This window comes from Sus scrofa, chromosome 5 (genome assembly GCF_054392235.1).
Source record: "Sus scrofa isolate SSC_HxYL_T2T_F1_AM1 chromosome 5, Sscrofa_HxYL_maternal_Yorkshire_Landrace_v2.0, whole genome shotgun sequence".
NCBI classification, from domain to species: domain Eukaryota; kingdom Metazoa; phylum Chordata; class Mammalia; order Artiodactyla; family Suidae; genus Sus; species Sus scrofa.
Window position 1 is genome coordinate 62,248,896 of NC_139387.1, and position 3,139 is coordinate 62,252,034.

At 34.7% G+C, this 3,139-nt stretch overlaps 1 pseudogene; it reads right to left on the reverse strand.

Moving 5' to 3' along the window:
• Window positions 1-2,695: 2,695 nt before the first annotated feature.
• On the reverse strand, window positions 2,696-2,794 carry LOC146403391 (U6 spliceosomal RNA; annotated as a pseudogene).
• Between the last annotated feature and the right edge of the window lie 345 nt (window positions 2,795-3,139).

Below are 3,139 nucleotides of genomic sequence, written 5' to 3' on the forward strand. Positions count from 1 at the left end.
CTAATGGTTTATCATTGTTGTTGATCTTTTCAAAGAACCAGCTTTTAGTTTCATTGATCTTTTCTATTGTTTTCTTCATTTCTATTTCATTTATATCTGCTCTGATCTTTATGACTTCTTTCCTCTGCTAACTTTGGGTTTTGTCTCTCCTTCTTTCTCTAGTTACTTTAGGTGTAAAGCTAGATCGTTTCTTTGAGATTTTCCTTGTTTGCTGGAGTAGGCTTATATCACTATAAACTTCCTCTTATAATTGCTTTTGCCATGTCCCATAGATTTTAGATTGTTGTGTCTTTGTTTTCATTTGTGTCTAGGTACTTATTAATTTCATATTTGATTTATTCAGTGATCCATTGTATGTTTAGTAGCATGTTGTTAGTCTTCACATGTTTCTGTTTTCTGAGGGTTTTTTTTTTCTTGTTGAATTCTAGTATTATAGTGTGATCAGAAAAGATGCTTGATGTGATTTCAGTTCCCTTAAATCTACTGAGGCTTGGTTTGCAGCTCAGGAAATGATCTATCCTAGAGAATGTTCCATGTGCACTTGAGAAGAATGTGTATTCTGGAAGTGGGGTGTTAAAGTCCCCCACAATTATTGTGTTATTGTTGATTTCTCCTTTTTAAGGATCTTAGCAGTTGTTTTATATATCGAGGTGCTCCTATGTTGGGTGCGTATATATTTACCATTGTTATATCTCCTTCTTGTATTGATCCTTTTGTCATTATATTATGTCCTTCTTTGTCTCTTGTAACATTCCTTATTTTAAGGTCTATGTTGTCTGCTATGAATATTGCTACTCTAGCTTTCTTTTCATTTTCATTTGTATGGAATATTTTCTTCTGTCCTCTCACTTTCAGTTTGTACATATCCCTAGATCTGAAGTGGGTCTCTTTAAGACAGCATATATATGGGTCTTGTTTATCCATTCAGCCATTCTATGTCTTTTGGTTGGGTCATTTAGTACATTTACATTTAAGGTAATTATTGATGTGTATGCTCTCTTTGCCATTTTGTTAATTGTTTTGGATTTATTTTTGTTGGTCTTTTTTCTTCCCTTCTTCTCTTGTTCTCTTCTCTTATGGTTTGATGACTATCTTTAGTGTTGTGTTTGGATTGCTTTTTCTTATTTATATATGTATCTATTGTGTATTTTTGGTTCACAATTACCATGAGGTTTTGATACAGGAATCTGTATATATATATACAAGATTGTTTTAAGTTGCTGATCTCTTAGTTACAAATGCATCTTCAGTATCCTGCATTTGTACCCTCTTGTCACGATTTCTGCTTTTGGTAGCATATGTGTGGATGATTTCCTATCTTTATTGTATGTTTGCCTTTACTTGTGAGCCTTGTCATTTGTTTTTTCTTGTTTCTAATTTGTGGCCTTTTCCCCCTGGAGAAGTTCTGTTAGTATTTGTTGTGAAGCTGTTTTATTGGATTTGAATTCTCTTAGCTTTTGCTTGTCTGTTACACTTCTTAATCTATTTTGAGTTTATTTTTGTGTATGGTGTTAGAGAATGTTCTAATTTCATTCTTTTACATGTAGCTGCCCAGTTTTCCCAGCACCATTTATTGAATGGACTGTGTTTTCTCCACTGTATGTTCTTGCCTCTTTTGTCATAAATTAGTTGACATAGGTATGTGGGTTTATTCTTGGGCTTTCTATCCTGTTCCACTGTCTTTATTTCTGTTTTTGTGTCAGTACCATACTGTTTTGATGACTGTAGCTTTGTAGTGTAGACTGAAGTCAGGGAGCCTGATTCCTCCAGTTCTTTTTCTTTTTCACTATTGCTTTGGCTATTAGGGAATATTTATATGTTTCCAAACAAATTTTGAAATATTTTGTTCTGGTTCTGAGATGAATGTCACTAGTTGTTTGATAGGGATTGCATTGAACTATAGATTGCTTTGAGTAGTACAGTCTTTTTGATAATATTAATTCTTGCAATCCAAGAGCATGGTATATCTTTCTGTCTGTGTTGGTTTTGCTTTCTCTCATCAGAGTCTTATGTTTTTCAGAGTGCAGGTCTTTTGTCTCTTTAGGAAGGCTTATTAATAGGTGTTTTATTCTTTTTGATGCAGTTGTAAATGGGATTGTTTCCCTAATTTCTCTTTCTGATCTTTTATTGTCAGTATGCAGAAATGTAATAGATTTCTGTGTATTAATTTTGTATCCTGCAACTTTTCAGAATTCATTGATAAGCTCTATCAATTTTCTGGTAGCCTCTTTGGGATTTTCTATGTGTAGTATCATGTCATCTGCAAACAGTGATAGTTTTACATCTTCATTTCCAATTTGAATTCCTTTTATTTCTTTTTCTTCTCTGATTGCCATGGCTGGGACTTCCAAAGCTATGTTGAACAACAGTGGTGAGAATGCACATTCTTGTCTTGTTGCTGGTCTTAGCAGAGATACTTTCTGTTGAGGATGATAGGATTGTCATATATGGCTCTTATGATGTTGTGGTAGGTTCTCTCTGTGCCCACCCTCCGAATAATTTTTTTCTCAGAAATGGGTGTTGAATTTTGTCAGAAACTTTTCTGTATCTATTAAGATGATCTTATGGTTTTTATTCTTCAGTTTGTTGATGTGGTGTATCACATTGATTGATTTGCAGATATTGAAGAGTCCTTGCATCCCTGGGATAAATCCCCTTGATCATAGTGTATGATCCTTTTAATATATTTTTGGATAAACATACTGAATGCTTCACAAATCACATGTCATCTTTGTTCAGGGACCATGCTGATATTTGTATCATTCTAATTTTATTATATGCTGCATAAGAGAGCACTTCAATTGTATATTTTTATCCTTATGTCCATTATACTTTTATCTTTTTGGTGTACTGTGTGATTTTAGAATTTTTTCTTTTCTTCTAATTTTTTCCTGTTTCAAAATAGTGCAGACTTTGCATTGTGGCTTAGCTGTTTAAGGACCTGAAGTTGTCTCTGCAGGATGTAGGTTCATTCCCTAGCCTCACTCAGTGGGTTAAAGATCTGGCACAGCATTAATCTGCAGCACCCGTCGCAGATCCAGCTTGGATCCACAGTTGCTGTGGCTGTGGTGTAGTCTGCAGCTGCAGCTTGAGTTCTCCCCCTGGCCTGGGAACTTCCATTTGTGGCAGATGCAGCTGT